Genomic DNA, 24,334 nt, shown 5'->3' with positions numbered 1-24,334 from the left:
TTGGCCCTGTCTTGCCATAGCCTCTCTTGCATATTACTTTGCACACATACACATGCATCCCAGGACAGCGCAATAAAATGATAATGCTATTTCAGCTGAGGAGTCTATACATGTAATTTATTTTGCACAAAGGTATACATGTTTTCTTTCTATTTTAGATAAATACGTTTTTCCCCATACCTTCAAGGTTTTCAGTGAAAACAGTAGTGTAAGTTTTAAGCTTGTTTTTCTCTATCAACTATCACATCTTTACATAAAATATATATGCATGGCTGCTTTTATTCTTCAGGTATTATGTTTGTTTATACTTACTTCTATATGTCTTCATGATGTATAATATATTTTATCATTGTGAAATAATATAAAGCATCATTTTTCATAGAAGACAATAGCGACAGTGACATAGTAGAATTGTCAGTTCATCCTTGAGAAATCTGGGTGCATATAAGGAAATATCTTGGGAGAGATTCAGGTTGTTTGTTTGTTTGTTTGTTTGTTTTTAAAGGCAGCTTTGTTGCCAAGAAAAACTGTAGTTTTAAAGTGTGCGGTCACTGTGGTATTCCTAATATCTCATCCCTGAGTGAAGCTCACCCACCAATCATGGACAAAGTTGAGCAATCCAGAAACTTCCCCATCAGGAACAGAGTTTTCTCTCAGCAAGCTTACCACTGGCAGGCAAGGTGGTAAGGGCTAGGATGTAGTTCAGAGTGTACCCTATTAATGCACACATCCTCACAGGTGCTCCTATCCTGTCTCAGGGTTGCTTTGAGAGGTGGGAGGAGAGACCAGGTCTTCTGTTGAATCTATGGCTACATAATGTTTGCTGTTATTTAGTTGCTGGTCATGCCTGACTCTTTTGCAGCCCTATGGACTGTAGCCCACCAGGCTCCTCTGTCCATGGGATTTCCCAGGCAAGAATACTGGAGTGGGTTGCCATTTCCTTCTCCAGGGGATCTTCCTGACCCAGGGATCAAACCCAGGTCTTCTGCGTTGGCAGGTAGATTCTTTACCACTGAGCCACTAGGGAAGCCACACAGTATTAACTGGCTATCTGGAAACAAACTAGGAAAGACAAGTCATTTTTCCCCTGATACTTGGAAAGTTTTGAGTTTACGTAGATTAACTGTATTGTATTTTACTAAGTTTTGCAGCTGTGAATTGCCTGCTGCCAACCCACTAAATGGTACTGTAAGGGCAACACATCCTTCAAAACTTACTGTATTTGCTCTATATAATATTCACTTTTCAGTGAAATTGTGTTTTATCCCACATTGCATATTATTTTTGTTTAACAAATTTTGGTATACCTCAATTAGGCTGATAGCTATTAAACTCTATTTCCCTGAGATATTATGTACAGAAATGAGTGGAGAAAAAAAAATCTCACAAATTTAGCCAGAAGTAGTAACAGGTCAAAACAGTTCTCTTGGAAAAGGGTCATGAATTTTGAACGGGAACAGCTAGATTCTGTTTCTTAGATTCTTAAAAAAAAGTGGTATGAAAGGCATTCTATTTTAAGGTACCACATACCACAAGCTACAATGAATACAGTGAATATAACTGAGCTGCCTTAGAAGAATGAAAGACATCTGAGAGCTTTTAATCTCTTTTAGCACTTTCCCATTTATTTTAAGAATGTTATTTATGAGACTTGATTAATATTGAATTGGTAAGGAAGATTTTTTTTTCCCATTATTTTCTCTGAGAGACTCTCTCGTTTGGATTCATCTGAAATGCCAATTTAAAAAACAAATAGTGCATTGAATTTTTTACAATGTGGTTATTTGAAATTACATATTTGAAAATGAGATCACAGAGTGTTGAACTTCAAAAATGAGGATTATAGATACTATCCTACATCCAAAAAGTGATACCTTGTATCTACACCTATGATCTTTGCTGGTAGGCAGAGCCAAAGATAAAAACCTGGAGCAACTTAGCTGAATATGCTGTTTTATTCTCCCCCAGAGATACTAGTTAAACAGTCAGTTACTTCTTCTTTTTCTCTCTTTAATTGGTAAGAAATTTATACTAACCTATCTCCACACTATGGTTGAGTTCATACATGGTGCTACAAATGTTGTCTGGGGACATAACGTAACAAAGAAATGGAACTCAAACCCACAAGCTTGAAAAAAGTCGGGGAGAAGGGAATCCTTTCTATTTACCTCCTAAATTCCTTTGTGCCTGGCCTTCAAATTCAACATCATAAGCAGACGATCTGTGGACTTATTCTGTCAAGATTCAGATGCTCTGAGTGGACGAGACCTCCCTCACCTCCAGAGCAGGATGGAGGTGGGAAAACAGGATTCCCGGCTTCTCAGGCCAGAGCTGTTGTGAGCTGACCTTAGGAAAGTGATCTCAACTATTCAGCTGTGGATTTTCTCGTCTTTAAGTGATGACAATTATATATCTACTTCATAGAGACTGTTGGCACCGTCAGTTCAGGTCAGTTCAGTCGCTCAGTCGTGTCCAACTCTTTGCAACCCCATGGACTGCAGCACGCCAGGCCTCCCTGTCCATCACCAACTCCCAGAGTTTACCCAAACTCATGTCCATTGAGTCGGTGATGCCATCCAACCATCTCATCCTCTGTCGTCCCCTTCTCCTCCCGCCTTCAATCTTTCCCAGCATCAGGGTCTTTTCCAATGAGTCAGCTCTTTGTATCAGGTGGCCAAAGGATTGGAGTTTCAGCTTCAGCATCAGTCCTTTCAGTGAACACCCAGGACTGATTTCCTTTAGGATGGACTGGTTGGATCTCCTTGCAGTCCAAGGGACTCTCAAGAGTCTTCTCCAACACCACAGTTCAAAAGCATCAGTTCTTCTGTGCTCAGCTTTCTTTATAGTCCAACTGTCACATCCATACATGACTACTGGAAAAACCATAGCTTTGACCAGACGGACCTTTGTTGGCAAAGTAAGGTGTCTGCTTTTTAATATGCTGTCTAGGTTGGTCATAACTTTCCTTCCAAGGAGTAAGCGTCTTTTAATTTCATGGCTGCAGTCACCATCTGCAGTGATTTTGGAGCCCCCCCAAAAAAATAAAGTCAGCCACTGTTTCCACAGTCAAGAGAATGTTAAAGGAAGATGTACATTGGTTCTGAAAGTTGGAAAGACCACACATACTGAGAAAAGTCGTAGCATTGGGACAAAGCGGTGTTGGTGTCTGGCCAGGTCAGGCAACAGTGAAGGTCATTTGGGATTAGCAGGGAGTTGTTAGTAGGGAGGTGGGAGGTGGTACAGACAGGTTATACCTGAGGTTATGTCCATGGAGGTTGTGTATACTCCAGGCCTAGACCAATCGTGAGGGTCAGAACAAGTGTCAGATCAGAGGCCAGGCAGCAGGCCCATGGGTCTGTAAGACACACAGTGAAAACGTGAGTGAGGAGGAGGGTCTAGGACCACGTGAGGCTCATAGAGGGTAACGACTCAAGGGGTGCACCCTGAAGGAACGGTTCAGGTGTGTGAGAGAGGAGATACGGTGGTGCCAATAATATGTGTATCTGAGACAACACTGACCTTTGTTCCACAAGCTGATTCTGTGCTGACTCCAGCATCAGAAAAAATCCTGAAGTGGCTGGCTGCCTGAGTCCTTGTCCAGGAATGGCCTTCTGCTCACTCTCAGCCCTCATCTCAAAACAGGTCTCTCCAATTCATGATGTTCAACGTTCATTGCCTTTCCCGCCCTTTGGATTCTCCCAGCTCCTCCCTGTTTTAGGGTCTTGGTACTTGAAATTCTCTCGGCAACTTCCATGGCTGGTGCCACCTTGTCTGTCTGGGCTTGTGTTACCTCCTCAGAGAGGTCTTGGCTTATCACCTGTCTACCGTGATCCTCTAAGTCTATATTACTGTGGTTTCTCAATTGAGTTTTCACCGTTGGAAATCATGGTTCCTGTTTGTTGTCACTTACTCCTACTCACCCCCACCTCCCCCTACCCCTGCCTCTGGAGTGGAAAGTAAAATCCATGAGAATAGGGCCTTGGCTGTCTTAACTCCAGCTGTGTCTTCAGGGCCTAGAATAGCCCTTGGGCACATAGCAGGCTCTGAGTAATATATATTGAATTAATTAACGAGCAAATGAGGAATAAGAATGCAGAGAAAAAGTCAGACCTTGACAGATGAATACAGAGTAGGTATTCTCTAAAGGTGGTGTTAGATCAATAGGCATGTTGGAGTACGAAGTGTATCCTGCAAAATCTCAAGTAAAAAATTATCTACGTGCATATTCATTCATTTGGATGAAAAGCAGGTTAATTAAGCTTTGTATGTTTAAAATGCCTGGTTTTATTTCTGTGAGGTTCAGCTCAGATTAAAAGCACAGAACACTGGTCTTTCTTTAATTAATTGATCCAATTCAAGCCATAACCTCTTTAGCATCAAAGTCTGTTCTTTACCCCACGATTCAGATTCAAAAGTCTTTTAATTTTGGGGTGATAGGGTCTGTATCTGTTGAATGATAGTCATATTGAAAACTGTAAGATGGAGTTAGCTGACAAAAATATCCAACCAAGCCTTTGTAAATTTGTGATTTTCAAGGCATTTAAAGAAATAGGTAGAAGCTGAAACCTCAGAAGAGAGATCCTGAATATGTATGATGATGTATGTTTTTCAACTTAGAAGGTTTGCCATTGTGGAAAATAAAGACTCCGTAGAGGTTAAGAAAATCAACACATATATCAGTTCTACGCCTTCACCTTTAATGCCATATAAGACTAAGTACAGTGATTGCACGTTGGTCTTTTGAAATAATAAAGGTGCTTTTCACAGTTTCTCCCTGTTACTTTCCTGCTTTCTTTCTCAGCCACTTTAAAATAAATCCAGACTGTCGAATGAGATGGTGATTACATTTGCAGGAGAGCTCACCAAAAGGAACACTCTATATTCCTCCCTCCATGGCGAATCTCCAGATTGCCATTGTGATATTGTTTTCTTTGCCACTGGAACAAATTTATGTCGCTTCTTTTCTCTTTACCCTATTTATTCCAAACTAATTCCCAAGAACTGTGGTGTCGAAAATAACCTGTGAAGACAGTGGAACGCTATGCTATTTTAACCATCTAAATATACTGCATATGAGTTTGGCTTCGAGTTGAGCAAACACAGTTAAATGGGATGGCAGAAACAGCAGAAGGGGTGGCGGCGGCAGATTTCTGGCCATCACTGGGAGGCCTTTCCAGGTGGACAATAACCGTACATCAGAGAGGAAACAGAGATTAGAAAACACGTTTTCAAAGAGCCACGGATCTGTGGAGTTGACTGCTTGCTTTTAATAATAGTAATTGTCGAAGTGCTTCTCAGCTGTGTTGGATTGTGCTGTCTGTGCCCTGTGGTGTGTAGAGAGCAGGAAATACCATCTCTGGCCTTGAACAACACACACCGCACTCTCCGATGACTGTTCTCAGGCGGCGCCGCCGTTAGAACAGTGTTTATAGATGCTCACAGCAGTAAATTCCTGACGCAGCAGCCGGCTGCCCGGGTATGGAGAGGTGGGTCTTTAAGGGAAAGAGGAAGCTGGTTTTACGAATACACGCCTCTGAGCCATTACAACCGTCGCATACGCCGTGGCATTCCTATGTGGTTTTTTTTCTTTTTTTTCCCCAAGCTCTCACTCCCTGGAAAACCCTTTCTTTCCCACCTCCACTCACATACCTCGAACTCTGACTCTGCCTACCATCCCCATCTTCCCTAACAGGAGCAGGCTTCCCTTCCATTTTGAATTCCTGAAGCAGCATGTTTTTTTGGGCAGAGGTTGTCTACAGTGTCTTTGCGATACCTAAATTTAACGTTCTGATCCTCCGCGTTTTCCGGACTTAGGGCTTTGGTACGTGAATCAAACAAACCCATCAATGTGCATTGTCTCCTGAGTGGTAACTCGTATTACATGTATATAGTACTTTCGCAGACATCGTGCCCTTTGATTCTCATTGCAACTATGTAATGAGGGTCCAGAATGACGTGCCCAAGATCACAGACATTAACTAGCACCTGGAAGGCAAAATGAAGGCTTCTGATTCTGCATCTGGTACTTGATCTACAATACTGCCCCCTATTCCTGGTCAGTTTCTTCTAGCTTTATTGAGATGCTGTTGACATGTAGCACTGTGTAAGTTTAACAAGGTGTACAGGGTGTTGATTTGGTATGCTTATATATTGCAGAATGGTTGCCATCACAGTGCTAACTAACACCTCTGCCACCTCACATAATTGCCATTTCTTTTTTGTGGTAAGAATATGTCAGATCTACTCAGCAACTTTCAAGTATATAATAGAGTAGTATTAACTATAATTACCACGAGGTACACTAGTCTCGTAACTGCAGATTTGTGCCTGTAGGTCAAAATGTGTTTGTTTTTTTTTATTATTACTTCTATCTTCACTGTACAAGTACTGGTGATAGTGAAGATAGCAAACAGAAGGCTCTTGCCACGTGGCTGATGTAGTTTAAGTAAATTACATAGACATTTAGTTATAAATCCTTAGAATAACCTTATAAAGGAGGTACTATGTTACCATTATTATCCTGATAAGGAATCTAAGGCACACAGGTATGAGATTCTGACTCATGCTCCACATTCTTTTAACCACTTCTATTAATTTTCTAGAGTTCTGCTTATGTCCATTGAATTCTCCAGGCCAGAATACTGAAGTGGATAGTCTTTCCCTTCTCCAGGGGATCTTCCTTACCCAGGGATTGAACCAAGGTCTCCCACACTGCGGTGGATTCTTTACTAGCTGAACTACAGGGAAGCCCAAGAATACTGGAGTGGGTAGCCTATCCCTTCTCCAGTGGATCTTCCTGACCCAGGAATCAAACCTGGGTCTCCTGCATTGCAGGCAGACCCTTTACCAACTGAGCTATCAGGGAAGCCCTTGCTTATGTTACTCCTTCAAATGTCAAATGTTGAAGGGTGTCTTGAGTGCTACTCCACAATATTTTTAGTTCATTGGGAATTTCCACTTTGGTTATCACAATACTTATCTCCCCTCTTCAACTCTTATATCCCTCTCAGCAACTGCCCCCCCATCACCTATTTATCAGGAAAAATAAAATAATCTGAAATGAACCTCCCAGCTTTTCTTCCTAAACTTTGGTTTTGTTTAAGTTATCTCCAATCCTTTGCTTCTTGTCTCTAGCTTTGGAGGAAGAAAGCCCTCTTCTAATTAAAACTTGAGAAGTAAGTTGACTGCATTTAGGTTGTAGAGGGTCTGAGGTCTGAGAAAGTTGGACTTTAACCACTGGACTTGAAGGAATCATCAAAGCCCATAAGTAAAGGAGTGATAGGAAACATAAGGCTACTTTAGGACATTAATAATAAATGGGGTGGAGGGCCAGGATAATTTAAAAGAAGGAAGGCCAGATTAGAGACTACTGCTAGAGATTGAGGAGATTATATATCACTGATATAAAAGACATTCCCAAGGAATCTTGGGGTCCCAGCTGAATCTATTCCTAATATGCATAAAAATAGCCATGATACTTTCTCTTGGAAGACAGTGTGGCCTAGGTATTTATAGAAAGGTGCCATGCATATCATTTCTTCAGATTGAGTATGTCAGTTCAAATCCTCCAAGCAGGGATTAGAGGCCCATGAGGTTTAACAGGAAAAATAAAGAGGAGGAAACCCAGTTGCTGATCTGATACCTGTGAAAGGAGGGAGGGCAGGGGGAAGATTAAGTTGCAAGAGCCTCAGATAACAGAGCGGCTCTCGGAAAGTGTTGACAAGGCCGAGGAGGACTCCTTGAGCTTAAGTCACACAGTGGAGGAGCCCCATGTCCTGCAGGAATGGGCTGGTGGTATAAACCCGCTGTGGTCAGACACTGACTGAGACCCGCTTGGGAGAAGCATGGCCTGAGCCCAGATGCCACGGCAGATGCAGAGAAGTGACCGCGAGGGCCCTCACTTCCCATGCTGGCTGCAGCAGGGGACAAGAGTGGCGCATCTGCATGGCTCCCACAGTGGGGATGCCAAGAATGATTCTGTTACATGCAGAGAGATGGGGTGTGTGTGTATTATGTAAGTTAACAAGGATGAGATTTAAATAAAGCTCTCTATTACTTCAACGAGGTAGAAAACAGACAACCTGAATAAATACGTTAAATGCTATTGACAGAAATGCAGAATTGGCAACATTTTGATGAAAGGAAGGTATAATAATTTTCTCAAAAGCAGCCATGGGAGAATTTTTTGCTTGTCAAGTTGAACCAAAATTCACTTTGTAATGAATTTTCTCCTACCTAATTATGCATTCACATACTGGCACTTTGGGGTTCTTGCAACGGATCAAAAGCTATTAAAAACTTGCTTGAATGGAGTAAATTCTTTTTTCAATAACTATTCTTTAAATCTCTCCCCTGTCAAATTCTGTTCAGACCCCAAAGCCTCTGTGATGTTTTCCTGCAAAAAGTTTCAGCATAGTTTCCACCAGGAGTAGCTGTCATACGCCCATTGATTCAGTTTGGCCGTAGATGAAAAGAACATTGACTGCTTTCGGGCTTATTGGTTATCGCTGAAGATCTCTGTTTATTTTGTTGCTATATCAACATATAAAGAGAGGAAATTATCTCTTTGAAGATATCTTTATTATGACATAACTATGAGAGAAGTTTAGATCTCTATTAAACACAATTAAATAGTATAAGAACAAATCTGAACAGCTAATGGAATTGTTCACTTTATATAATATTTTACATCACTGTATTAACATTATTACAATATGCTTGTAATGTGTTGTATGTGAAATTAGTTAGGATACCAGTAGTGCTTCCTTATACTGTAAATGAACATCTCACCTGTAAGTACCTTTGGGGTGTAACTCTGAATTGTATTTTTCCACAATACAAGATCTGGTGAAAAAATTAAATCAAGATGTTTTTGCCCCCACCATATTTATATTAATATAAGTTTGAACTTTATTTTGCAATAAACTATAAGCAATACACGTATGTGATTTCAAATGGTCCAGGAAGTTAAGATGTGACATTTGAAAGGTCCTCTCCTCTCCCCAGCTCCTCAATCACACGGGTTCCACTGTACTTGCAGCCACTTAAACTATTTCTGGTTTTATTTCTTTTGATTAATAAATCTAAGTGACAGGTTACACCACTAATTTTTAAAATTTCAGCTTAAAATTAATATGTATGGGCTCCTTGCTATAGAGGATTTAACTTATACTACCTCCTCCCCTTCCCTTCAAGCTCTGCTAATAAAATTTTCACTTTAGTTCTTCTACTGCTCACCTTTATGTGATATAATAGAGCCTGTATTTTAAAATCAGTTTGTATTTTTTTTATTTTAAAAATTTTACATAAAGTATACAGTTCACTCTTTTTGGTGTACAATGCTGGGTTTTGACAAATGCATGAAGTTATTTAATAGCACAATCAAAATACAGAAAATCCCATTTCTCAAAAAATTCCTTTGTGCTGACCCCTTCCAGTTTTAGTTCCTCCCCATCCCAATATCTGGTAACCACTGATCTGCTCTGGTCTCTATAGTTGTTTTTTTTTTTTCTTTCAAGCTTGTCTTTGTAAGAGATTTATACAGTGCGTCCCCTTTTCAATCTGGCTTCTTGGCATCATGCCTTTGAGATTCTTCTGCTTGCTTGTTCTTTCTCCATATAGCAGTCCATTGCCTGAAGGTAGCACTGTCTGTTGATCAGCTTACCTGTTAAAGGAGCTTTGGGCTGTTTCCAGAATTTGGTGATTGTGAATAAAGCCTCGCTAACTATTCATGTACAGGTTTTGCATGAATATAGGTTTTTTATTTCACTTGGACAATACCTAAGCGTGGGAGTGCTGGGTTGGATGGTACAGTTATGTTTGACATTATAAATAAACGATATCCTTCTGTATTTTATACTGCCTACAAGAAATCTGATGGCTGATCAGTTCTCTTTTTCATATCGCTGACGTGTCAATGCTTTCTTGCTGTTATTAAGTAACTCCTCCTCACCAACTACCCCTGGTCATTCTGAAATGAGATTGTGTCAGTGTGTGAGTCTTTGGTTTCTCATAGCACCTTCAATATTGTGATCTCCTTCAGATTCAAATATTTTTTTTCCTATTATTGATTATTCTCTTGGCTCCCATCCCCAGTTACATCTATATCCCTTTCTGGAATTACTGTAAAGACAGATGTTCTGACTTATTCTTCCTCAGATACTAGTAGAGGCTTCTTAGCCGTTATCTCCTCATTCTCCAACTCTCTATATCCTTCCCACCTCTTTTTTTTGCAACTAAGTCATTCATTTCTATGACTTTAAGGGATTATCTCAGGTACCAAGATCAGATACCTTCAGGGGCTGTGCAAATAATACAAAAAGGTAAAGGCAAGGTAATACAATACGGGGAGGTGAGAGCCTACCTAGGTAAAAATACCCAAATTCTTTTTTTTTTTTAATGTTGTGTTAGCTAAATAATGGGCTTCCCTCGTAGCTCAGTTGGTGAAGAATCCACCTGCAATGCGGGAGACCTGGGTTCGATCCCTGGATTGGGAAGATCCCCTGGAGAAGGGAAAGGCTACCCACTCCAGTATTCTGGCCTGGAGAATTCCACGGACTGGATAGTCCCAGGGGTCGCAAAGAGTCAGACAGGACTGAGCGACTTTCACTTTCACTAGCTAAACGACATGTCGTCAGGATGGAGTAGGGCCACCAGTATGAAACTAAATCTATGGCACCAATTCATCTGTAGCTCCAGTTCTAATTGTTCAGTAAGATGCCAGATCACATACACTCGGTTTTTTCACTGTAAGGATATTTTAATGTAGTAACTCTCATAACATAAAGAAGTCCTAACATCATAATTATCTTCATCAGGTAAATTCCTCTTTAGAGTTGGGCGATTTCTATTAATCAAACTAACTTTTTTTCCCTGCCCTTAGCTTAGAAACCTTGAGTTACTTTGCAATATTTCCATCTCCCTTCATCTGTATTCCGTTACACAACACGTGCCCCCGAGTTTTCCCTCTGAACTTTTCTTACAGCCACTGCTTTTTTCTCTTAATGCTCCTCTACTCAAAATCCAGTGCCCTCATCTCCTGATCCCTAGATGTCCTGCCTTCACTTCTTATCCATTTATGTCTGCTGCCTTAATATGTTTTTTTCCTTAAACTTCCTTTATTATTAAAAACAATTGAAAACAACATTAACATTTTAAAATACAGAAATAGTATGTTTATAATCTAAGCTCACCACCCAGATTCAGCCCTTCATTTTTCCAAGTCCCTTTTCTATGTTCACAACACACTTCCTTTTTCCAGTCACAATGAGAAAAGAATCCATTTAAAGTTGTAGGTTCTAAATTCTTCACAAAACTATCTTTGTCATTCATTGATTTTTATTTTTAATGGGGGCTTCCGTGGTGACTCAGACAGTATAGATTCTGCCTTCAGTGCAGGAGATCTGGGTTCGATCCCTGGATCGGGAAGATCCCCTGGAGAAAGGAATAGCTACCCACTCCAGTATCCTTGCTTGGAGACTTCCATGGACAGAGGAGCCTGGCGGGCTACAATCAATAGGGTCACTAGCATTATATCAGATTAATGCAGCACAATTTAGCCATTGCTTCAGATTTTTGCTTTGTTTCCTTTTTCCATGTTATATTGCCATGAGTGTGTAGATTACTTCTAATGCACATAGACGAAAGGTAGAATAAAAAGATATAGGCAAACTTGTTTTACAAATTACCAGATAGTCAAAGGGATAAGAAGTAGAGTGAAATACAGAAGTTTTTCAGCATCTTTTTTTTTCCTGCTACCTGTCTACTTCAAATTTACATTGTCTTCACATTGCCCGAAATTCCTCTAAGCCCCAGTGTCAAGGCTTCTGTCATCCAGGCCTCCCACTTACCAAAAGCCTCATTTATAACAGAGCCCACTGTTCCTTTAATCATTGCATGACAACCTGTGGTTCAAAATCTTCCTCTGCCATTTTATCTAAGCCTCCTTTTTCTTGTTTGTATAAGTAGATTTTAGCAGCACTTTTCTTATTGAGTGGGCAGACCGAAAGGTTAACCTCTAGTAAGTATTTAGTACAAAGCCTGAAATAATAGGAAATGTCCTATGAATGTTAACTGTTCTTGTTTTTAGCTATTATTTGGTCCTCTTTGGGCAGACTAGAGTAGGCTGTAAGGGGCCAGGATAAAATTGTAAGACATAGCCCAGACAAGCATCCGGATAATTGCAAAGTAGAGGCAGGGAGGACCAAGGAGAAAAAGCCGTGATTGAAATAAGAGACGTCCAGAGCACTTTTTATTAGTTGCTGGCTATGTGATGCATGATCTGGGTTCAAGGCAAAGGATGAGTTCAGAAAGTTGATGTCTGACTGTTCATGGGCCAAAGGCAGGGAAGGTGTGGCTCAAAAAGGCCAATATTTGACATTAATTCAATAACATTAAAAACCTGCCATGCACAAAGTCCTGTGTTCAGCTGTGGATTTTGAGTTACTCAGAAATCAGGATGTAGCCATGGGGTCTGTGCCGAAGGTGTCAGCATCCATGATGAAATTGATATGACATCCGCCCTCAGAGACAGAGACTCATCACTTCCTGACCAGGATTAAGGTTCACCTCCCATCACTGATGGAGTGGAGGCTCCAGGCGAGGTGACCCATGTGCTTGGAGAACAAGGATGTCTGTTCAGAAGCCAAGCACATCTCATGTTAACGACGGCTACACTTTTGCCCAGGTTTATCCCCTCCGCTTCCCTTGACCGTCATCCTCCAAAACCGTCATCCTTCGAAAACCAGCTCAGGCCTGCCATCAAAGCCCTTTTCAGTTCTGTGGTTCTCAGTAATCCTCCGGCATTTACAAATGGTTAAACTTGTTGATGTTCAGTATGTGATACGTTGTGATGGTCGCCAATATTTTTGGTCAGCTGTCTCCCTAGATATTCTTGTCAGCCCTCGGACAGCGGGCATCTTGAGCTCCCACTTGACACACGTCCAATAAAGCACACAGTATGGAAGCATAAGACTATGCAGGTCATGCCTTTTGGCTTCCAGTCTAAATTTCCTGTTTCAGAATGGATTTTCCTTTTGTTTTTAGACCATACTGAGGTAAGTAAAGGATCACCAGGAAAAAGAGGCTTTGTTAACTCATTTATTAAACATTTTACTAAACTGTTTTCAATTAAATATATGCTCATTAGAAGTCACACAATACAAATGTTGTATAAAGTAAAAGTTAACTGATTGCTTATTCACCCTCACTTTGCATAGTTCCACTCACTCAAGCTAACAAATCTGTCCTCTTTTATTCTCATTTAAACCTTAAAATATCCTTTGAGCATTAAGTCATCATTCTGAATAGAATTTTAAAAGAAAAAAAAATTACCAGGAATTTTAAAAGATGTCTAAATGCTACAATTTAGAAAAATAATAGATTAAAATATTCCAGTTTTCTGTATATAAAAAAAAAGTTTTCTAAAGTCACAAAGACATGTGGGATTTAACAACCAACCTGAAAGCTGATGGATCTCTTATTGTCAAATAATTGACAATTCTAGGTTAATGAATTAAAAGCTATTAATAGTCAGAGTCCTAGGGTACAAAAGAATTGATCTGGGCTGAGCAGATTTGCCAAGAAGTCAGTAAGCTGGTTAAAGTTTTGTTGTTGTTTGCCTGTCTCATGTGCCAAGAAAGTTCTTTTCATCAGAATTATGTCTTTCCCACACTTGTTCATCTGGCTCAGCCCGAGCTAGGGATGAATATCCACTTGTCCATTTCAGCTAGTCAGACCTGTAAAGGACTTAAAGAGTTAGGACTCCCTGGAAATCGATAACTTTGTATAAACGGCAGTTTGGGCTCTTGCTATTTTCTTATACAGAGAATATATTTGCTAGCAGATGAAAGTAAAGAATTACATAACCCACAAAAACCGCGGTGTTGATTATAAGAATACTTCTATCTCATTATTCTGTCCAGCAAGACTTTGAGGAAATAGATGGACCTGTGACTGTTTGTTCATTTATCCATCCGTCAAATATTCACTAGGCACAGCAGATAAAGAAATAAGCCAGACACAGCCCCAGTTGTCAAGGAACTCAGAATCTAGTAGAGGGGACAGACTGAAAAATCAGTGGCTATGGGTACAACAGAGGTTCGCACAAGTGCAGTGGAAGGTGTCAGGGGAAGGGAACGCTCACTCCACTGAATGCAGAAGCCGTCAGGAAATCCACCCAGGATATGGTGATACTTGAGCTGCATGGTGATGATTGAACCTGGGTCAACCAGGGACCCAAGGTGAACAGTGGTCATCCTTCTTATTTTGGCTATCAGTCTCTTCACTGAATTTTTACCTTTTGAATCACTTCCATTTGTAACATATAGGCACAGCGAATCAGTGTTAGACTGCTTAGGACAAAATCAGAGCCTGAATCGAGGGAGCGGTGGTGGGGGAAAAGGCGGGCACCTGTCCTACTTTGGCCCACATATACCTGCTCAGTTGCTAAGTCATGTCCAGCTCTTTGCGACCCCATAGACTGGGGCCTGCCAGGCTCCTCTGTGGGATTTCCCAGGCAAGAACACTAGAGTGGGTAGCCATTCCCTTCTCCAGGGCATCTTCTCTACCAGGGATCAAAACCACGACTCTTGAATTGGCAGGCAGATTATTTACCAATGAGCCACCAGGGAAGCCCATACTTTGGCCCATAACTGGGAAATATTGAAGGAATTACAGATTCTTTTTTTTTTTTTTTTTTGAATCCTTGGTCTCATCTGACCCTGAAGTTTTCAGGCATGTGTAAGCAATTGCTGGGGCCAGTGTAATTCATAGATCAAATGGCCTTGTAGTATGTCACTAAAATTCTATTGGCCTTGTATTTATATAGCTTGGATGGGATGTACTTTGGTGAGGGCACTCTTGGTGCGTGATTGATGACTCTTCAGATGAGATGTGCTAGTTTAATTCTGGCCTTGGCCAAGTAGGAGAAGTGCCCCTGATTGGTGTTGCTCTTAATCTCTCAGTGTACCTGCAGCTTGTTCTGGAGCTGGACAGTCTGTTCTTCCGTACTCGTTTCTCTCGGAACTGTAAAAGTTCCCTGACAGTGGTGGGAATGCCCGGGAGAGGTCGTGATGCTATCTGGTCTGCACGTTCACGTTTACTGCTCTGAACTAGCTGGTGCGAGATGGACTCAAACCACATCTCTAGACCCCAAGGAGTTTCTGAGGAAGAAACTAAGTGGAATTGTTTCCTAATTAAGTGCTTACTTTTTCTCACCTAGCAAATAATCTAACAGGGAATTTAGGATTGACATTTGATTTTAGCAAAAGGACGTGCATGTCGGTGATAGATGCTTGTTCATAACGACTCCAAGAATGTGGATGAAATGTGTGACTTTAATGCATTTGTTGGAAATAATGTTATTTTTCACAAAGTAAAAGCATTTGTAATTTTGCTACAAGGAGGAATATTTGCTTCCTCTCACACATTTTATTTAATAATTTTACTTCTTTAAAGGCAAAACAGCACACAATTTGAAAATGAAATTTCCCCAAAGTGTTCAGTGTTGCTAATATGTTTTTCATTTTCTTCATTATGCTATAGTGGAATATTGCCATACTTTGAAATGTGCAACTTATCTCCCTGGAGGCAGCAGATGGTGTGACTAGTCTGTCTTCTGGTAAAGGATTTATCATGAGAGATGGCATCTAGGGCTGGATGGGATGGGGGGTCCTGCCCTCAGAGAGCACCAGTTCTCATCTTACCGCATCAGTGCAACATTTTATAAGTTACTGTTTATAAATATAGGGGGAAAAAGCCTGCAAAAATGGGAAGGTTTTGGCACATTTTTAAGCTTCCTTTTTCTTAGTTTATATAAGAAAATACTTCTTTTGGAAACTATTTATTTCCTCTATATTTGTGTTTTTCTCACTGAATGCCTCACTAGAGGACCAGTTGACCCTTTGGGCAGGACATGATTTTAGAGGTGTTTCTATCCTAGTCTATGATCTGGTTTTCAGCTTTGAAAGTCTGGTAATGTGGTTTCATAGAAATATTGACCCACAGTAACCAAACTCATTAGAAACTTGTGTAAAACTAGAGCTCCGTCTTACCAATTTTACATTGAAAAATACGACTTGAAGCAGATCTATTCATTCTCTCCTTCAAGGTAAATTGGCATCAGAAGCCAGGTTATGACAAAAAAAAAAATTCTTTTTGATGAGTAGGAGTGAACCATCTCTCCATGGGGCTGTGCCTGCCATTAAGACCTAAAGCACATATTGTGAGTCAGGTTTCCTTGTTTCTGAATGTGCTAACAAGTTTTTATACTTTCTGGACATTTTTGGTCCTCTGCTGACTACTCTGTTTACATCATCTCTTTAAAGAAAACAAGGGAGATGGAGAAATACTTTCCCTCTTCTCTCCTAGGTTTGATAGCTGGGTCTATAGAATAAATAGAGAAAGACAGATTAGTAGGGAAGAAGGTTCACAAATTTGTTTTTCTTTAATATTATGTGCACAGGTGTATTACCAGGGAGAAAAAGTGCATACCCTCCAAAATGGTGAGATTTGAGAACTTACATGTCATCTTAATAGATGAAGGGGAGAAGGAATGTAGGCCACTTATGGGAGAGTAAAAGATTTTTAGGAAAGAAGAACCAGTTTTTAGAAGAATACTGTGAAATGTGATAGTTTGTGTGGCTTCCCAGGTGGCACAGGGGTAAAGATTCCACCTGCCAATGCAGGAGACACTAGAGACGCAAATTCTATCCCTGGGTTTGGAAGATCCCCAGGAGGAAGAAATGGCAACCCATTCCAGTATTCTTGCCTGGGAAAACCCATGGACAGAGAAGCCTGGCAGGCTACAGTCCATGGGGTCGCAAAGAGACACAATTTAGGGGCTAAACAACAACATGATAGTTTGTGACATCATCAGACAAACCCGGATAGTCTGGGTGTGGTGTTGACCTCTAATCTCCTCCCATAAGAAGAGTCAGTATTCCCAGGTTAATTAATGATACATCTGGGAAGGGGATTGATGGCAATTGAGTTCCTTTTAGAGAATCTGTCTTGAGACAGGAGAGTTTGGAAAATTCCTCTCCCTGCACGGGCTGTGTTTCAGATGTATTCAGCTCAAAATGATCAACACACCAAAGCAGCGTACTTTGAGGTACCTGTCCTGTACTCCTTCAACAGTGCATAACTACTTAACTCCCAAATAGAATATAGTTTTATCATGAGTGAAAACTCCAGGAGAGTGGTTTTTGGTTTTTTTTCTGTAATGCTCAGATCAATTAGCAATGTCTGCCACAGACAGGAGAGGAGTGTGATGACTTTTGTGATGCACATTTGTTCATTGTGGCTTAAGTCTGAACTTTATTTATGCAATCAAATGATTCTCTGATTCATATTTAAGAACAGCACTCTACACCCTTGGGAATTATTTGAGAACAGGCTTTGAAAGCTGGAAGGCATCTTAACTTTCTCATTTTATAATTTAGAAAATATTTGTCTTGAGGGCCTTACTGAAGACATGGAACTACTGGTAGCAGAATACCAGCTTAAGCCCAGGATTTCTGTCTCATGGTCCAGCATATTTTCTTATAAACTGAAATAATAGATCTAAGAATCCTAAAGACTGATGATTTTATTTTCCAGCTTAGTTTGAGAAATCTCTTTTCCTTCATAAGATTAAGTTTTTTATACTTTTAGATTAGCAAAATGAGCATGAGGATTATTATATAGTTCAGTGATACTTAATCATGGACACATGTTATTAATAGAGTTACTTGGGAAGAGTATTAAAAAAAAAACTAAAGAATTTTTTAGGAGAGGCACAGTCATTCATTGGTACATTATTTTAAAGTTTTCCATGTGATTTAACTTTGCAGCCAAAATTGAAATAATTGATGCAACAATTTGAAAACTTGTTGAAATAATCAAATACTACATGAATGTCAACAAAAAGTCATTGTTGACATTGTTAAGTTCTTGAAGGAATCAATATTTTTATCAGCCAAAATCATTCCTTCCAAATAAACATCACCACATTACAAGATTAGTATACTACTAAATATTTTTTACTCCATTAATTCTTAATACAGGCATCAAATAAGCAGTTAGAGAAGTAGCAGTGATTGTGATAAAAATAAAGGTCAGAAAATGGTGACTGGCAGCATGGAAGCTTGTGATTTTTAGCTGCCCACTTATTGATAGTACTGAGAATTTTGTTAGTCTTTCTGTCAATTAAAACTAAACTTTGTATAAAATATGTAAACTGTGGAAGAGAATGCTGGTCCAAAATCTAGATTAAAGAGTAATAAGTATTCACTTTTAAACTAAATTTTAGTATTTATTTAGATGTTATTGAAGTTTTGGAAATTCATAGTGATTCAAAAATGAAGCTAAAGAATGAAACCCTGAGAAAAAGCTTCTTGTCTTCCATGTTTCCTTAATTGCCCACCGTTTTGTTTTATACTAGATTGTTTTCACAGTACACCTGCCTCTTCCCTAGTTCACACTTCATGAGTATAAGGAGGGCATTATGTGGTTTTGTTTTAAAAGCCTTTTCAGTCTCTAGAGCAAGATTAGGAGGAAAACAGTAGCATTGCTACCTTGCACTCAAGAAGAAGTCATGGAATACCAGACACACTTCAAGTAGAACAACTGAAGGTAAGAGTCTTGAAATAAGGCCTGAAAATTTCCCAATGGGGTTGATCATCTATAGACAATTAAAGCTACATAGATATCTGGTCAGGAACTAGAACCTTCCTAGTTCTGATGAAAATAGGTAGAGTAAGTAGCACAAGAGCTGGCACTGTAGAAGCCTTCTTACAGTACAGAGAATTTAGAATTACCACTCTAAAAGTCGACCCTGAAATATGTCATAGGAAAACTTTTTTCATGTGACTTTTTGGATTGGCAGGTTATGACAAAACTACATTCATGTTACTTGAATACATCTTTTGTCTAGTTTTACATGCTTTTTGACTTGTCTAGAAAATGACATATTGAAGTTTTCATTAGCTTTAACCAGGTGTGATTTTCTTATGGAAGATACCTCAGCAGGACTGCAGTTTAAGGCGAATAAACCAGTGAAGCTCAGAAAGGCCATAGCCCTCCTTCAGATGGTAGCAATGAGCTGAAAGACTCATTAATCAACCGCGGCGTCACAGGTGTGATGGCTTGCCTACAACCTGCCAACAGACTGTGAAAGTCACATCCGACAGGCTAAATTGTCAAACTAGACCCATCCATAAACATTTTAACGCAGCAAAATTCCAACTCTTTTGTCTTTAAGATGCGATTCTGAAATGTTAATGTTCCTCCAAGCCTGCTATGAAATGTTTATTTTATTTCATAAAATTCAAATTTCTTGAAAAAGAAATTTGGCCTTCTTTCCTATCATAAAAATCTCTATTAGTGTTTTTATTTTTCATTTTGTTTTCTATTGGTTATTTAATGTCCTTTATCTTAAGGATCTATTCTTTTGCATTACATGAAAGGACAGAGGATTGAATTGGCCTCTGTCAGGCTTTAGCGGTAGTGAAAATCCATTTTTTAGCATGTATATTAGCTTGATTTGTGCACTCAGAAGTGTTTTCACTAAGAAGATAATGTCTGTAGAGATGTTTTAATGGGAGAACCATGTAAATACTTTTATTTCTAACTAAAAGAAATTTTTACTTCAGGTAAACTGCTTGATTTGGGGGTTTTTCTTTTGATCTGTAAGAAATCATAATTTTAGTTGGGTTTTAGTCTCTTTGTATTTTTTTAATGATGCATCACCAGAGAAGTCTAGTTGTTTCTCTGTCCCTTGGAAAGATAAGATAAATACTAAATAAACCGGGGTGTGAAAAAGGAAATAGGGATTAAAGTTTATGTCCTTTAGTGAATCATACTCTAATTCACATTCCTTGTTAATCTCTGTTCTGCCAATATATTAGTAGATTATATATAAATTTCCATAAAGCATTTTGACTACTACTCTTATGTTGACCTTAACTTGATACTGAAAGGTTACTTTGGAAGAACTGAGCAGGAATATGTGGGGGGCGGGGATGGATTTTTTACAACTGGAAATTAATAAAGAGTTAATTTGTGGCCCATTTCATAGTTATCAAAATAAAACTGAACAAACTTTGATATTTCTATAATTTCTATAATTACATATATATGTATTTATCTGATATTGTATCAGTTCGGTTCAGTCGCTTAGTCATGTTTGACTCTGAGACCGCATGGACTGCAGCACGCCAGGCCTCCCTGTCCATCAGCAACTCCCGGAGCTTGCTCAAACTTATGTCCATGCAGTTGGTGATGCCATCCAACCGTCTCATCTTCCATCGTCCCCTTCTCCTCCCACCTTCAATCTTTCCCAGCATCAGGGTCTTTTCCAATGAGTCAGTTCTTCGCAGGAGGTGGCCAAAGTATTGGAGTTTCAGCTTCAGCATCAGTCCTTCCAATGAACACCCAGGGCTGATCTCCTTTAGGATGGACTGGTTGGATCTCCTTGCAGTCCAAGGGACTCTCAAGAGTCTTCTTCAACACCACAGTTCAAAAGCATCAGTTCGGTACTCAGCTTTCCTCATACTCCAGCTGTCACATCCACACATGACTACTGGAAAAACCATAGCCTTGACTAGACAGTGCTTTGTTGGCAAAGTAATGTCTCTGCTTTTTAATATGCTATCTAGCTTGGTCATAGCTTTTCTTCCAAGGAGTAAGTGTCTTTTAATTTTATGGCTGCAGTCACCATCTGCAGTGATTTTGGAGCCCAAGAAAATAAAAGTCTGTCACTCTTTCCTTTGTTTCCCCATCTATTTGCCATGAAGTGTTGGGACGTGATGCCATGATCTTAGTTTTTTGATTGTTGAGTTTTAAGCCAACTTTTTCACTCTCCTCCTTCACTTTCATCTGATATTATATATTTATCTGATATTTATATAATTTCTATATACCCAGGATTCTACTGGGAATTCTTGGTTAAGAAGCAATCAAATTGATTTTCTGTTGGTATAGATACATGCACAGAGGAAGCCCTCAATAAGTATTTATTTTGATTTGAAAATAGTTGGAGAATCAATAGGATTATAGTAGAAAGGGAGTAGAAGAATGAGAATTATATACTGAGAATTTACTGAATTACCAAAAGTTCAATCAATATCTTACCTGTGATCTTTTATTAACTGAATTTAGTTTGATTGAGGACAGTTAATAGTACTATATGATTAGAAAGTAAAGTATATAAGAAACATAATAAAGGTTAAAATTCCAACTAAAAGATACATAAGCATTTTGATATTTCCATTTATACACAATATTCTATGCTCATGTTACTCTGAAAGCATTTGTTTTGAGCATCCTCATAAAATTTCCCCTTTTCCCACCTCTTTTTCCCATCTGTGTACATTTATGCATAACTCCTAGTAACTACTCTCTTGTTGACAACAATTAGGAGAAAGAGCTGTCACATCATAGTCTCATCATAGGTGGAATACAGAACTGAATTAGCTTAATTTTAATGGAAATATATATATAAATATGCTGCCATTGGAATCTTTGAAAAGTATGCTTTGAAATTAGCCTAATGGCCATTTATTTTTTACCTATATTGTTAGTGGCTTAGTAATTACACACTCCTCCCACTGTAAAATAATAAAGAAGTGTTCCCTTTACTTGTCATAATAAAAACTCTGAGAAGTACATTTTAATATACCCAGACTCCTACCAGTAAAGTGTTAATAAAATTAATAATAAAAAGTATAATGATTTCTACTGGGATAATTACATGGGTAATTTAACAGTAGATTTGGATGAAACTGGAAGCTTTATATGATATACAGTTAAACCTCTATAAATGGTATATAGAAAATCAGACTGTCCCATTGTCTTTTGCATACAAAAGGAATCTTTTAAAATGTTAAGTAGTAGCAATGCTTAAAAGGTGAATTTTCTCTTTCATTATTCTAGTAAATAGCTCTTTAAAAATATTTGACTAATTGTTGTTTCTTGGTTTTATTGTCTCTTCACATTTTTGAAGTATAACTTTATACCCTCACAGCAAGGTTATAAATACAGTCTGCTTATTTTTTTAATGTTGTTAATTAAACTGAAAGAATGAACTATAGCTTCTCAAATGACATAGTTTGGGGAAGTTTTGAACTTGATCTGTACTCTTCATAGCTGGTTTCCACACCAGAATATTCTTGAATATCCAGTGAAAACATATTTTAAAAAGTGAAGAAATTTGTCTTCTAAAGGAAAGCCTATGAAGCCTCATATGATTAGCAACACGCTGTACATGTTTACACAAACTTTTAATCCTCAAAACTTTGTGTTAAACACTTGTCATGTTTTTAGGGAAATAGGTTGAAAGAAGATAAGGGTTTGCTGAATGTCACACAGTTTTTACATGACCAGGGTGGAATTCAAGTCAAAGGCGATGGTTGACTCCACCGCCTAAGTCCTTTTCACTCCAGACTGCTGGCAACATACAAGTTGTAATGACATAGGATTCAAATATTCTGTTGAATGTTAACATTCTTATAATGCATGCGTGCTAAGTCATTGCAGTGGTGTCCAGCTCTTCACAGCCCTATGGAGTGTGACAGCTCGCCAGGCTCCTCTGTCCATGGGATTCTCCAGGCATGAATACCGGAGTGGGTTGCCATGCCCTCCTCCAGGGGATCTTCCTGCCCCAGGGATCTCACACCTATCTCTTATGCTGTCTTCATTGGAAGGCAGGTTCTTTACCACTAGCCCCACCTGGGAAGCCCAAACATGCCTATAATATACATAAGCTGTCTTTAAAGATTTCATTGTAAAATATAAGAGAAAAGGACATAAAACTTAAGCGTGACACTTTATGAATTTTCCTAAAGCAAACATTCATTTACCACCACTGATAGCCAATATTCAGGAATAGAACATCGCCAGCACCCTTGAATCTACCCCACCCCCGTGATCCATTCTAAATACTATCCTTTCCCTTCTTCCCAAAGATTAAGCACTATCTTTACTTCTTCTTCTTCTTCTTTTTTTTTTTCCTTTTACTATCTTTACTTCTAACACTTCAGTTCAAGTTTGTGTTTTATTTAAATGTGGTAACATACACAGAGACATTACTTTGCTAACAAAGGTCCGTCAGGTCAAGGCTATGGTTTTTCCAGTGGTCATGTATGGATGTGAGAGTTGGACTGTGAAGAAAGCTGAAAAATTGATGCTTTTGAACTGTGGTGTTGGAGAAGACTCTTGAGCGTCCCTTGGACTACAAGGAGATCCAACCAGTCCATCCTGAAGGAGATAAGTCCTGGGTATTCATTGGAAGGACTGATGCTGAAGTTGAAACTCCAATACTTTGGCCACCTCATGCAAAGAGTTGACTCATTGGAAAAGACCCTGATGCTGGGAGGGATTGGGGGCAGCAGGAGAAGAGGACGACAGAGGATGAGATGGCTGGATGGCATCACCGACTCGATGAGCATGAGTTTGAGTAAACTCCGGGAGTTGGTGATGGACAGGGAGGCCTAGCATGCTGCAGTCCATGGGTTGCAGAGAGTCGGACACGACTGAGTGACTGAACTGAACTGAACTGACTGAACATACACATAAGAGTTGCCATTAAAAACTTTTTTCAATGTACAGTTCAGTGGCGTAAGTAGTTCACTTTATTTTACAGTCATCACCACTATCCATTTTCAATACATTTTCATCTTCCCAACCTGGGACTCTATCAATTAAATAATAACTCCCCATTCCTTTCTTCTCCCAGCCCTGGCCATTACCATCCTACTTTCTATGTTTATAAATGTTGCTCTTTTAGGTATCTCAAATAAGTGGAGTTAGATTATTTTTGTCTTTCTGTGACTGGCTTATTTCACTTAGTATAATTTCTTTAGGCTCATCCATACTGTAGTATCTGACAGTGTCCTTACTTTTTAAGGCCATGTTAGATACTGTTGTGTATATATACCACATTTTGTTTATTCATTTATCTGTTGGGCACTTGGATTTCTTCTGCCTTTGGCTATTGTGCATAATGTTACCATGAACTTGTGTTTACAAGTATCTGTTGAAATTCATGCTTTCAATCTTGCTGAGTATGTACTCAGAAGTAGAATTGCTGTATCATATAGTAATTCTATGCTTAACATTTTGAGGCACTACCATATTGTTTTCCACAGTGACTGAAGCATTTTATATTTCCGCTTGCCGTGCATAAAGGTTCCAATTTTTCCATTTCCTTGACACATTTATTTTCTGTTTTTTTATTTTGGGTTTTTTTGGGGGATGGGTAATTTGCTCTTTTAAAAAACTTTACATAAGTAAAATCATACATTTTTAATTGATTTTGGCATCTTTTGTTATGTTTGTGAGATTCACCCATACAATT

At 39.1% G+C, this 24,334-nt stretch overlaps 1 protein-coding gene across 1 annotated transcript in view; it reads left to right on the top strand.

The window, feature by feature from the left end:
* KIAA0825 (KIAA0825 ortholog) overlaps window positions 1–24,334 on the top strand; it is a 423,771-nt gene that overhangs the window by 233,951 nt on the left and 165,486 nt on the right. The gene's annotated exons all lie outside the window — the stretch shown is intronic.

This window comes from Dama dama, chromosome 9 (genome assembly GCF_033118175.1).
Source record: "Dama dama isolate Ldn47 chromosome 9, ASM3311817v1, whole genome shotgun sequence".
NCBI lineage: Eukaryota > Metazoa > Chordata > Mammalia > Artiodactyla > Cervidae > Dama > Dama dama.
This window is presented reverse-complemented; position numbering and strand designations above follow the sequence as displayed.